This window comes from Nylanderia fulva, unplaced genomic scaffold (assembly GCF_048542155.1).
Source record: "Nylanderia fulva isolate GAGA-0341 unplaced genomic scaffold, ASM4854215v1 Scaffold41, whole genome shotgun sequence".
In the NCBI taxonomy this organism is placed as follows: domain Eukaryota; kingdom Metazoa; phylum Arthropoda; class Insecta; order Hymenoptera; family Formicidae; genus Nylanderia; species Nylanderia fulva.
The window spans coordinates 1,061,229-1,075,979 of NW_028190488.1; the positions used below are offsets into that span (position 1 = coordinate 1,061,229).

The 14,751-nt window shown below is 27.6% G+C and overlaps 2 long non-coding RNA genes across 2 annotated transcripts; one reads left to right on the plus strand and one right to left on the minus strand.

The window, feature by feature from the left end:
* Positions 1-4,320: 4,320 nt before the first annotated feature.
* On the minus strand, positions 4,321-5,782 carry LOC114939824 (uncharacterized). The gene is made up of 2 exons (XR_003821339.2): positions 5,410-5,782; positions 4,321-4,496 (listed from the first exon to the last, which is right to left on the minus strand). It is a non-coding gene; the product is annotated as an uncharacterized LOC114939824 (long non-coding RNA).
* Positions 5,783-6,602: 820 nt separating this feature from the next.
* Positions 6,603-9,900, plus strand: LOC146721804 (uncharacterized). The gene is made up of 2 exons (XR_014925499.1): positions 6,603-6,880; positions 9,297-9,900. It is a non-coding gene; the product is annotated as an uncharacterized LOC146721804 (long non-coding RNA).
* Positions 9,901-14,751: the final 4,851 nt, after the last annotated feature.

Sequence of the window (14,751 nt, forward strand, 5' to 3'; positions counted from 1 at the left end):
TGTCATAAAATTATTATAACTATTAATTTAAATAATGATTATTATAATTGCTATATCATGTGCCTGAAAATAGTAAAAGACATCTTGTTATATAAATAATTTTAATTTCTCTTTTACTTTGATTTTAATTTCCAGAAGCTGTTTTATTTATTATTATAGTTATTTTTTTATCTGTATTTCCTTTTTCCATTTGCGTTTATTGACGTAGCAGTTTCGTCGACACAATTAGACGCCGTTATGTTACAAAATAAACGATATATTTGTTATTCAGCGCGTGTCACGTAGAAAAGCGCAGCATCCACGCATGCAGAGTAGTCTAGAATCTTGAACTTCCAGAGACATCCTTTCTTCTTCTTCGCACTTCCTCTGCCAGGAATATCGTTCGAGATTATATTAAATCGCACGTACCCGAGGACGGAACCGTAGCGTGAATTAAATTACGGAATGTTTCTGACAACGAGATATAAGAAATTTTCCCAGGGAATTTATTGATTGTATCTTTAAAACAGATATTTTGCATATATAGTAATTAGCAAGAGGAAGAATGAATAATTCTTATAAAACAAAACATAGTGCTTCTTACAAAAGAAGAGACTATTTGTTATTATATATTATAATAAATTGTTACAATTATAATATATTAATTACATTATTATTAAAGGGAGATATTTTACGTACTGCATCGTTTCGTCCAGTCAAAGTCTTGGTTATTCCGTTTAAAGCCATGCAATAAATTTGAGGGATATAAACGTAGGTCCATAGAGAGATTTGTCATAATTCTCAGTCGCAATCGTTGTTCCAAGAAGAGAAGCAGAAATTCTCTGAAAGTCTCGACATGCAACATATTTGCAATTTTAAAACGGTTTTATCCCACGTCACGCACGGAGGACCACGCGGAGTGTCGCGATGCGTAGCGAAGACTCGCCGTGAATATCCCTTTCTGCTTTTTTATTCGCTCTAGCGAGAATATTGACGTTATATTAAATCTCGCGGAGTCGGGAAAGTGATTTATCGGTAGCTCCGGCGAGAGGAAGAGCCGGTGAGGAATAGGCGGAAGAGAACGGGGGTTCCAGACGAGAGGAGAACCTCGTAAATTCTTCCAATCACCGACAAATGTTACCAATTCCAAGACGTGCGGTGCTGCTAGAAAGCTGAACGCCACCCTCGCGCGTGTTCACTTCCGTGTCTAAGCTTTAATAAGAAAACAGTACACACACAGACACAAAGTGTCAAACGTCAAGATTAATCAATCGTCGATCTTTTCGATTCAACGACTTTCCTCGAGAATAAGTATCATCTAAATTTTATTGTTAGATCAAATCAAATATCTCAGTCTTTTCTTTGGACCATCTTCAAGAACGTAGGACGAAGATGTTATGGATGATACGGGACATTTTTTGCTAATTAATTTGTTTAAGATGATGCAAAGGAAGGATCGAAACGTTTAAATTATTTCAAAAACCCATTAAATAATATAAAAACCGACAATGCCAAAATATGAGAATGAAATACAATAATTCAACAAAAATAGCAATAACTTTTGTATGTATATTTTCTTTATTATATGTATATTCTTTTTACAAGGGAAAAAGACTGTCATTATTAATTGTTGGCTATATTCTCTATTTATTATTTATTTAATCATCAATTGATATCCCTCTTTTTAAGAAAGGATATTTACAGTTTATCGTTTCTGATAATCTTAAACGTTATTTTTACGCATGTGCATATATACATATCTATTATCGTTTTTATAAATTGCAAATATAAATTGTCTATAACATTGTCTATACTTATTGCGAATTATTTTAATTTGATAGGTTAAAAAATATTCTTCTCTTCTTCTTTTTGAATACTATTTATTCCAATTTATTTTTTTAATTTACATATAGATGTGTAGAAGTGAATAAAGTAAAATTTTATTATTTATTGAAAAAAAATTTGAATATTTTCATTTTCTTAAGATTATTAAATTTTTCCATCATCATCAGGATATCTTCATCGTTTAATTGTATATCATTGTTGCCAGTATCATTGTTTTTATGTCGTCATATAGTTGGATCTCCAGAATCTGAAGGAAAATATAATAATAGTATTAAATTTGAAAAAATCTTATTCAGAATATTTCTACATGTATGAGAAATATATTACATAGAAATGACAAAATTCAATACAAATTGAAAATATTCGTAAATCTCGAATTTATAACTTAATTTAATATAAATATATAACTATATTTAATATGAGCGTTGCATGAAAGGAAAGAAATACTTATCATATGTATAAAACTTTTAATTTTTGATTAATATACTTACTTTTATTTTCTTTAATTCAAAGTACAATGATATTTATATATATTAAATAATATTTAAATGAATATATATTATATCAGATATATAAAATAAGATTTTATAATATTGTTAAGAGGAAATGTTTTATCAAATTTAAAAGATGTAGCGATGAAAATTCTTATTATTTCTATAGTATTATTTACCATTAATTTCTTTCCAACTTATATAGACATTTTATATTAAATTTCTAATACACATAATGTTAACGTGTTATATATTTATATTATATACGAGTACTATTATAATATAAATCATACTATTATACGAATTTAAAAAATCTAAAAGTGGTTCAGCTAATTTTTTTTATTCAGTAGACGTCATACAAAAAACTATATATATTACTATGTATATACATGTATATATATATATATATATATATATATATATATATATATCAATTTATACATTTATATTATTTTTAATAAATTGGTGTTTTATTTTTTATTTACAAAATTTACTTACATTGTAGAATTATTATTCATTTTTATGCTCGACACAATCTCTGGGGATAATCGTTCTTATTCTCTCTATTATTTTTTCGGCTGTACACTTACTCGTACAATCAGCAATTACTTCACTAGGAATAATAATTCCTACAATCAAGACGAGCACGAATATAAAAATGAAACTAGGCTTCATGGTTTAATAAATCTTCGAAATATTTAGTAAAGCAAGATATAAGTTGTAGTGGCGATCGTATTCGATTTGTCCAACTTTATAAGAGAACTTGTAATAAAATGTTTATCTAAACAATAAAAAATTCTATCAGAAATGTTTATATCGTAGTTTAAGATAAATTTGATATTCATATAATAAATATCGTAAACTTGTAATAAATAATGACATTTTGTGTGCTTTTATATCTATTTGAATACTTCTTTACAGCATAAAAAATTAAGTTAAAAAAATGTAAGATAAAGTTTATAAAATTTTCATAAACGTCATAAATGTACATTTTATAACGTAATTATTTCAGGACTTATCAAAAGACACAGTCTATCTTATCAGAGAGATGTGCCTCATATATTGAGTCACTAGTAATAAACATATATTTCTTATTAGTGTCATAAAAAAATATAAATATGTTGTGTATGACGAATAATAATATAAAAAATTATTATCAAAGAGAGAAAATGATAAAGATAGAGGGTTAGACAGAAAAGAGAGAGAAAGGGAAGAATTGATTTTATTATATCTTCAATATATGTATCCCCCCCCCCCCCCTAAACGTTATAAAGAATTATTAGCTATGTCCACTTTCGAATATTTTGAATATTTATTGTGTATAATTTGTAGTATGCATTTAAATAAAATTATAAAATAATAAACATCTCCTTAAATAACTTTTTGAACAAGTATCATCTAAATGAGAACAAGTATGATCTAAATTACATTGTTAGATCAATTCTCCGTAATCAGTTATCTGGATCTCGAAGAAAATGCAGAAATAGAAAAGTTATAAATTAATGATATTAACTTTTTTTAACGAAATATGTCTGAGCAATTACCTTATATCATATACAATGCCTATATATTATCATATTGTATAAAGAATCTTATATATATACAAAATTATATTGTCAATCATTGCTTTTCGAACTCAAAGTAATCATTGACAATTAATTTATAAATTATATATATAAAGAATGTGTGTGTGCGTATGTTTTTAATATTATTTATTTTGTCAGAAATAAATATTTTTATCGGCTCTCAATATAAAGAATATAAATATGATGTTTTCTAAATCGGCCAACAGAGCCAAAGCACGAAAAATTAATTAATCGGAACTGTATCTCTTGGTTTGAGATCACAAATTATTTATTTTGATTAATCTTTCAACTTATACACATACGCGCGCGCATATGCATGTTCAAAATATTTTATATTTTTATAATATATTTTAGAATATTTTATTTTAGACAAAACAATTCTTTAAAAAATAAAAAATGTCATATATTGAAAAGAAATATTTATCGATTCGAATATTTTTATTTCCTTAAAGTTGTGCTAACAATAAAATTAAATTTTTAATAAAGAATCGACAGAATATGTTATATAATATATATTGTCGTTTGATTGTATATAATTGTTGTCAGCATTTCCATTTTTATGCCATTATAGACGTTTTATAGCCTTTTTCCAAACCTGCAATAAAAAGAAGAAATCGCATAGAAATAAAATATATAAATAAGATAAAATTTGTTTCGAAGTTTTTAAAAATAATCTGCACACACATACGCGCGCGCACGCACACACACACACACACACAAATACACACGAGTTATATAATTTAATGAAAATTTAAAATAAAACTATATCAAAATGAAAAGAAAAATGTAGGCCAACTGAACGAGCTAAATTAATTAAGCTAAATTAAACTAATTTATTATTCATATAATTCGCATGTATAATTGTTAAAACTATATCAAATTTATTTTATAATTTCTATGAAATCAGTTTTATTAAAATCTTCTATAGTTAAATTCTTTAATAATAAAACGAAAAGATTCTAACGTATAAATTAAAATTTGTAGAAAACGGACTAATAAGAACCAGTCACAAAAATTAGACACAACAAATATGTCTTTTCAATTCTTTTATAATTAATTTAAACATTTTAGAGTCTTTTCTTTGAACCATCTTCAAGAACATAGGACGATGTGAATGAATACGGGAAATTTTTTGCTAACCAATGTGTTGAAGATGATGCAAAGGAAGGATCGAAACGTTCAAATTAATTAAAGAAGAACTAAAAAAAAAAATTTGTTGCGGTTAATTCCCGCGTCAATATATACTTCTTAGCCCGTTTCCTACCTGAATTTGTATTATATATTTTTTTGTATATATAATATATTATTAGTGTTTATCTTACATAATACTAATATATTTATATGTTACTATTATAAGTTTTAATAGAATATAAAATATATTAAATTAATATTAATTTATTCAACAGAATTTATTTGAACAAAACGACAATTATGATTACATAATTTATTAATTTTTATTATTTTCAGTATAAGTGTTTTATTTTTATATTTAAAAAATATATACTCACAATGAAAGATTAGACGAGATCAGGACAGGTTTAAGAGCTTTAATCCTTCAAAATTTTCGATTAGATTCCGAGCATCAAGACACGTTTGATCGAGATATTTAAGTGATACATTTTTCAAGATTTTTATAATGGTATGCAAATTGTCAGTTGTATCTTCAGCAATGACTTCTCTAGGAATAGTAATTCCTAAAATTATAACAATCACAAACACAAGAGCTAAGTTTGCCTTCATGGTTTATTTTTTCGCAATACTTGGTGAAGCAAGATTTAAGTTCTAGTAGAAATTGTATTTGATCTGTCCCATTTTATAGGCAAACATGTGTATAATAAAATTTTTATCTAAGTAATACACAATTCTATCACAAATATTTATTATTGCACTTTCGATGTAAATATGATATTGATGTTTTATGTTGTATGTTTTATGTTCTTCGTGTTTGTAATCTATATTCGAACTTCTTTACAGCATATACATATAAGATAAGGATTGTCATAAATGCATATAGGTATTTTATTATATTACGTCATGTGTTTTTTAAATATTTTTTATTATTGAACGTTGGACCATTATTAATTTTTTAATATTTTTAAATACATTCTTTTAGTTTTTAAAGAGTGTAATGTTTTATGGTTGTATCCTTCAGATAGTATAACGTTATGTTATATGTAACGTGTTTTTTCAATATTTTTTATTATCAAATGGAAGATTTTATTAATATTTTCTAATATTTTTATTATAAATCCATTTTTTATTATAAATTTTATTTGATAATAAAAAATATTAAAAAAACACGTGACATAACATAACGTTATACTATCTAAAGGACACAACCATAATAACATTCTTTAAAAAATGAAAGAATTTGTTTAAAAATATAAAGAAGTTAATAATGGTCCAATATTCAATAATAAAAAATATTTAAAAAACATACCGTAATATAATAAAAAATATGCATTTATGACAATTTTTATCTCATATCTATATGCTGTAAATAAGTTCGAATATAGATTACAAACACGAAAAACATAAAACATGTCGTTGTTTATTATAACTATAACATTTATCATATATATAAATATCATATTTACATTAAAAGTGCAACAATAAATATTTATGATAGAATTGTGTATTACTTAGATAAAAATTTTATTATACACATGTCTGCCTATAAAATGGGACAGGTCAAATAAAATTTTTATTAGAATTTAAATCTTGCTTCATCGAGTATTACGAAAAAATAAACCATGAAGACAAACTTAGCTCTTGTGTTGTTATAATTATAGAAATTATTATTTCTAGTAGAGTCATTATGCTAAAGTTGCAACTGATTTTTATACCCTTAAAAATATCTTCAAAGATGTATTATTTATAAATCTCAATAAAACGTGGGTTAATGCTCAGAATCTAATGAAAGAAGTTTTTAAGGATTAACACTCTTAGATCTGTCCTGATCTCGTCTAACCTTTTACTGTGAGTATTTTTTAAATATAAAAATAAAACATTTAAACTGAAAATAATATAAATTTATTAGATTATATGTATATCATAATTGTCCTTTTGTTCAAATAAATTCTGTTAAATAAAATAATATTAATTTAATATATTTTAGATTCTAGTAAAACTTATAATAATAACATATAAATTTATTAGTATTATGTAAGATAAACATTAATAATATTATATATGTAAAAAAAAAAAAATAATACAAATTCTGGTAGGAAACGGACTAAGAAGTATATCGACGCGGAAATTAGACGCTACAAATTTCTTCTTTAAATTCTTTTTTAATTAATTTGAACGTTTCGATCCTTCCTTTGCATCATCTTCAACAAATTAATTAAAAAAAATTTCCCGTATTCGTCCACATTGTCCAATGTTCTTAAAGATTGTCCAAAAAAAAGACTGAAATGTTTAAGTTAATTAAAAAAGAATTGAAAAAACATCTTTGTTGTGTCTAATTTTACATAATACAATAAAAATTGAAATGATTTATAAAAAAGAATATTTATAGTAACATAAAATTTTATTTCACATATGTTGATATGATTAATAATAATATAATAATGCATGCATGCATGCATTTCTAAGAAAGGCATGTTATTTATTTATCGAAGTCTCGAAGTGTATTGTTGCCTTTAATCCGCGATGCCGATTGGTTCTATCGTTGCGTTTGCTTCGTGAGCCGCTATCATTGCATATTTTGACAGTTATGTGTATCGAGGGGTTATTGTATTGAAAGTTATGCAATTATAAAGGATTTTGTGTATAATTGTTATTTATTAATTTTGTTATTTAGTTGTTTTTCAATTAATAAAAAAAATAGAAATTAGGTGAATTATATGTGAATATAATTATAATATAATATAATAATATATAATATAATATAATAATATATAATATAATATAATATATTATATTATATATATAATAACATATATCTTTTACATGTTGATCATCTATTACATTATTCGAGAAGGGCCAAAATCGATGGCCGAAACGTCGAAAATTAATTAATAAATAATTTTTGAAGCCAGAGTTAGTCGATTATTGGTTTCTTATTTATTTAACTGTCTGGCTAACTAATAGAAGTTTATCATATATAATCTTTTAAATTTCTTATTGCTTTTTTTTTCTTAAGGAGAGAAATTATTTTGAAAAGCATTAAATAATATAAAAATCCATTAAATAATATAAAAACTGATAATGCCAAAATATGAAATAACAATTCAACAAAAATAGCAATGACTTTTGTAGGTATGTTTTCTATATTATATGTATATTCTTTTTACAAAGGAAAAAGACTGTCATTATTAATTGCTCGCTATTCTCTATTTATTATTCATTTAATCATCAATTGATATCTCTCTTTTTAAGAAAGGATATTTACAGTTTATCGTTTCTGATAATCTTAAACGTTATTTTTACGCATGTGCATACACATATCTATTTTCGTTTTCTTAAATTGCAAATATAAATTGTCTATAACATTGTCTATACTTGTTGCGAATTATTTTAATTTGATAGGTTAAAAAATATTCTTCTCTTCTTCTTTTTGAATATTATTTATTCCAATTTATTTTTTTAATTTACATATAGATGTGTAGAAGTGAATAAAGTAAAATTTTATTATTTATTGAAAAAAAATTTGAATATTTTCATTTTCTTAAGATTATTAAATTTTTTCATCATCATCAGGATATCTTCATCGTTTAATTGTATATTATTGTTGCCAGTATCATTGTTTTTATGTCGTCATATAGGTGGATCTCCAAAATCTGAAAGAAAATATAATAATAGTATTAAATTTGAAAAAATCTTATTCAGAATATTTCTACATGTATGAGAAATATATTACATAGAAATGACAAAATTCAATACAAATTGAAAATATTCGTAAATCTCGAATTTATAACTTAATTTAATATAAATATATAACTATATTTAATATGAGCGTTGCATGAAAGGAAAGAAATACTTATCATATGTATAAAACTTTTAATTTTTGATTAATATACTTACTTTTATTTTCTTTAATTCAAAGTACAATGATATTTATATATATTAAATAATATTTAAATGAATATATATTATATCAGATATATAAAATAAGATTTTATAATATTGTTAAAAGGAAATGTTTTATCAAATTTAAAAGATGTAGCAATGAAAATTCTTATTATTTCTATAGTATTATTTACCATTAATTTCTTTTCAACTTATATAGACATGTTATATTAAATTTCTAATACACATAATGTTAACGTGTTATGTATTTATATTATATACTATTATATGAATTTAAAAAATCTAAAAGTGATTTAGCTAATTTTTTTTATTCAGTAGACGTTATACAAAAAACTATATATATTACTATGTATATATACAGGGTGTCCGGTAACTAACGGACCAACGATCACAAATGGATTCTTTGGTCAATTTGGGAACGATTTTTCCTCAACGAAAATGTCGAAAAAGGTCATCATTTTTTACAACTTTCCAATATTTGTCATTATGTATCTTTATAACTAAGCTCAAATTAAAATTTTATTATAGTAAACTCTACCTGAAATTAACTGAAGAATGTAATTATGTTAGACTTTTAACTCCAAAACGTTTAGTTTTCAAAAAACCCATTTTTTTAAATCGCTTATAACTCGAAAATTATTGACTTCTCAACATTTTTACTCAACATAGTTACCGGACACCCTGTATATATATAAATATATATATATATTGAATCAATTTATACATTTATATTATTTTTAATAAATAGGTGTTTTATTTTTTATTTACAAAATTTACTTACATTGTAGAATTATTATTCAACTTTATGTTCGCCGCCACATTCTATGGGCATAGCCTTTCTTACTATCTCTATTATTTTTTCGCCTGTACACTTACAATCAGCAATTACTTCACTAGGAATAATAATTCCTACAATCAAGACGAGCACGAATATAAAAATGAAACTAGGCTTCATGGTTTAATAATTCTTCGAAATATTTAGTAAAGCAAGATATAAGTTGTAGTGGCGATCGTATTCGATTTGTCCAACTTTATAAGAGAACTTGTAATAAAATGTTTATCTAAACAATAAAAAATTCTATCAGAAATGTTTATATCGTAGTTTAAGATAAATTTGATATTCATATAATAAATATCGTAAACTTGTAATAAATAATGACATTTTGTGTGCTTTTATATCTATTTGAATACTTCTTTACAGCATAAAAAATTAAGTTAAAAAAAATGTAAGATAAAGTTTATAAAATTTTCATAAACGTCATAAATGTACATTTTATAATGTATTTATTTCAGGTCTTATCAAGAAACACAGTCTATTTTATCAGAGAGATGTGCCTCATTTTATGTTGAGTCACAGGCAATAAACAGATATTTCTTATTAGTGTCATAAAAATATATAAATATGTTGTGTAATATAACGAATAATAATATAAAAAATTATTTATGAATAATAATATAGAAAATTGTATTATCAAAGACACAAAAAGATAAAGATAGAGAGTTAGACAGAGGAAAAGGAAGAATTTATTATATCTTCAATATGTGTATCCCCCCTATAACATTATAAAGAATTATTAACTATATCCACTTTCGAATACTTTGAATATTTATTGTGTGTAATTTTTAGTATGCATTTAAATAAAATATAATAATAAACATCTCTTTATAAATAACGTTTTGAATAACTTTTATGAAGAACTTTAAATAACTTTTTGTTTTTGAGTAACTTGTGTCTCGCAGATGAGCCATTTTGCGGTTATTATTATTTCCTACGAAGAAGAATTTTTTCAAAATCATATATATATATATATATATATATATATATCTATATATATAATATATTCTATATATCATAAAAAGATATCGAAAAATTTTTACACGTTTTTAATACAAAATATATATATATATATATATATATATATATATATATTCTTGTATTAAAAACGTGTAAAAATTTTTCGATATCTTTTTATGATATGTAGCAATATTCGGTACTTTTTTAACGTTTCATCGTTACACGAAATTGCAACAGTGTCCCAATTACGATATGACAGCTTCGAAGCTTTTAAGCAGCGCTGCGAAAGCTACAGCAACATTTTTCAAGTGAAAAGTTCTGAAAAGTTTTCAGCCATGCTAGTTATTTTGAATAATTTTATGTAAATCATATTTTATAATTCTTTATGAGGATGCTTATAACTTTTCTTATCGATATCGGGTATAAAATTTACAGATTGCAGAAGATTACTAGCTCACATTCAAATATAAGATAACGAGAGGATAACTACATTGAGAAATAAATAATAGTTATAATTTATAGTTAAGTATGTTTTCTTTTTTTTGGAGAGAATGATAAAGTTATATAATATTGAGAAAAAAATAATATATATATTATATGTATATAATTCATAAAAAAGAAAGTTTATGGTAACATATTTTTTCTCTTTCTCTCTTCGTTGTATTTATATATATATATATGCATGTGCACTTAGAAGTCATTGTTTCGAGCCAACAAATTATCTTTGGATCTTTTACTATTGAAGAACGTAATGCGCAAGTTAATTAGTGCATAGATGCAGGACAAACGCGAGGTCGATGCATTTTCCTGCATATATCTCTGCCCTATCTCTCTGCGTCTGTTTCTCTTCATGTGCTATTGAATTAATTCTAGCACGCCTAGCTTTGTGCAGTATCTCTCTGATATCAGAAGCATGACAGCATGACCCGAGGCGGAGCGCAAACTTTTATCGAAACGAAATTGAACGAACGAACATACGCCAAATGCTATCGGTCCCTGTTACGTCTGCAGGTCTCATTATTGTATCTCTGCGAGAACGCATCATTAAATCCGGCCTTTTACCATTTTGTTCGCAGCCATACTCCTTGTACCCTTTCGATCGCGAATCCTGCTCCTGCAGCTGGATCACGCATCGGCACGAGATCGGAATGAAATTTTTTTCCCTTTAAAATGTTACCTGTGTGCACGCCCGACGGCGGCGGATACCTGTAGGTCGGCCGATTACAAAGGAATCAACGGCGAACAATTGGATTTCTCTGATCGAGCAACCAACGTCGCATTCCCGAGGGCGAAGTTCACGGGCGCATCCAGAAATTCGATTGCCGCATGAAGGAGCAGCGTGGGCGGAGGACGATACTGCAGATTTTGCCGCAGCGCATATTATCCGAAAAACATTTCTCATAACGAGTCTCGACCATTTTTTTGCCTAACATCCATCACGTCAGCAGGATCGCGTAATTTTGACGGGAAAAATATATCTCTCTCGATCGAGAACAAAAATCATCAACAAATCGTCTCATATTGTATTTTATTTTTAAATTCATAAATATTTGAGATCAATCAAAATTTATTATATATCTGTACTTGTGGACATCAAATGCGGTCTTATCTCTATTTATTTGTTCAATGCAACATTAGATTAACTGCGTCAAGTTGCGCTGCCGCCGATTTTGCTAATTAATTACTAATTACCACGTAACTCGTATCCGAGACAAGATTGCGGATGAGGAATATAGTAGATACCCTTTCCTCGTTATTGCAACAATTGATTCGAAGCTCTTCCGTCCGTGTATATAATATTCGCTATATAGTATTCGCGCCGATGTTCAATCTAAATCCTCGCGCCGAATGCGAAACAGCAGTTTCGATCTCGATTTCCAGCCTCGACCCTCCAGGGACGAATAATCTCTCAGCTGGACATTAAAAGCCAACGGTAGTGCGTTGCGACGATCGGACGATGGACCCCGCGGCACACGATGGAATAGCTCCCTGGTGGCCCCGTTAGAGTCGCATTCATCCCCTAGGAAGAGCGAGATTGCGCGGAAACCCCCACGAGTCCTCGACCCCGCGTAATTCCGTCATTTGGTCGACTTTACGAAATTGCGCTTTTTCTTCTCCACGTCGGTTGTATTATTCGATGAGAACGCTTCGTCAAGTTGAGGTTTTTTTTTTATAGAAAAATTAATCAAATGAGCATCGTATCTGTAATGTTGCTCTATCAAGAGACGATAGAAAGAATAATACGTAATTATAAAGATGTGTGTGTGTGTGTGTGTATTTCTTTCTAATAATAATTTTTTATTTAGATAAGTATTCGTAATTTATCTAAAAATATGATAATTATTCATCTATCAGAAACTGTTCTCCAATTTCGCAAACATATGTAATATTGATTTTTTCCAATATATTTTTCTTTTATATTATTACTACAGTACGACCATATTTTTCTGAAAGAACAAATCTGACAATTTTAAAGCTTTATTTCAACCTTCCAAATCAGTTTGCGACCAAAGTGGAGATTGACGAGCAAAAAGTTATTCTGCGACTTTCAGAAGTCTACGTACATATATTCTTCTAATTTGAAACTGATTCGATTTTGTTGAAACACATCCTTGGTTTCGTTATTTTCCGTACAATATGTTAATACTACGACATTAGACGCATTAAAACGCTAACTAAATAAAATAATAAAGGACAAAATTGAGTTTTGGAAAAATGAATAAATCTAAAGGACATCAGCTATTTAAAGGACTGTTCTGTAAAATAAAGGACGGCGGATGGTCACCCTAATTATTACACGCAGAAAGGGCAATTTTTTTGATGCAAAATTAAAGTATAATCTTTCGGATACATCTTGCGAGGGAGAAATAAAAATCTCGTCTCTCATTTTACTCTCTGGACGTTTTTCACGAGCGAGGAACGGCGTAATTTTGATAATTGCTACGCATTACGCACGTACATACATACACGTGGATATGCAAAACGGCGGACGACACGCACGACACGCGTACTCTGTACATATGTAATTTTTCGCCGGTGCTGGTTCACCTCTTCTACTATTTTTTTTTATGTCGGGCGGTTCCAAGACTGCATCTGCAGCACGCGAATGCATCCCTCGAGGGCTCATCAAAGCGCCGCGCTGCCCAAACGCACCTTGCACCGTATGCACCTTCCTCTGGTTTTTGTAATCTCGATCATTGCACCATGGTACAGTGGCTCGTACTTATATTGTATATCCTCGTTCTCCGAGATACTCGGTATTTCCTTATTATTATCGTGCCATTACCCGAAATTGCCGCAGATAGAGCTGCAAACTTGACACCGCGTCTGCATTTAATGCATTTTAGCGCGGGAAATCGTGGACATTTTTATATATATCATATTCTATGAAAAATGAAGAATAAAACGAGCGTTTCTTGTTTCAACATCTCTTACAAATGACATGCGATTGTGTCAAAAATATTGATCGAGTTATTTTTATTTCACATTGACGAAGAACCCAGATAGAAAAATTCATTTTGACATCAAATTAAGTCAAAATGACTATAATTTTGCTACTTATGTAAGAAACGAAGCGTAAAATTGTAAAATGTATTAAATATTTCATAGGATCACGCAAGCAAGAATTTGCCTAGATTTCGCGGAAAGGCCGAATGTCCAAATTTTCTTTACATGATTTCGAATTTCATCTATTCATAAATTATGTAGAAGTAGAAATGCGAATGGAACAGTACAAAAATATATGCTGTGTTATCAAGCGCTATATTCGAATCAGCAGATGCGTGAGAATCGATATCGTCTTGCGGAAAATCCGCGAAAAGTTTTTGCAAATCGGAAAGCTGGCTGCTCGTCAATTTTCTTTGAGGTCAAAGCGCTGACTCGAAAATTCCGCGACTCAGTCAGTCAAAGACCAAAGGCGAGAGAATTTCATTTACGTCGTTCCGTCGTTCGCTTGCTTGTCCGAACGATGTAAAATTTTCGAAGAACGAAGAGCCAATCGTGCGTATACATCTGCGTTCCG